Below are 222 nucleotides of genomic sequence, written 5' to 3'. Positions count from 1 at the left end.
TTTTCCAGCCAGTCACATTTTCCAGAAGTTTGTTGAATGAACAGAGCTTTGGGATGCTTTGGTGAAACGGATAAACAGACCAAGTACAAGTTCAGTGATCAAGGTGCATAATGAATATATTTTTAACACATAATTCACACTCACGTATACTGCCTATATAGTTTTCTAACCATAACTTCATCCAGGAAACTGGGTGAAAAACATTGTTTTTAACCCAGAAGA

Source organism: Meleagris gallopavo, chromosome 7 (genome assembly GCF_000146605.3).
Source record: "Meleagris gallopavo isolate NT-WF06-2002-E0010 breed Aviagen turkey brand Nicholas breeding stock chromosome 7, Turkey_5.1, whole genome shotgun sequence".
Taxonomy (NCBI): domain Eukaryota; kingdom Metazoa; phylum Chordata; class Aves; order Galliformes; family Phasianidae; genus Meleagris; species Meleagris gallopavo.
This window is presented reverse-complemented; position numbering follows the sequence as displayed.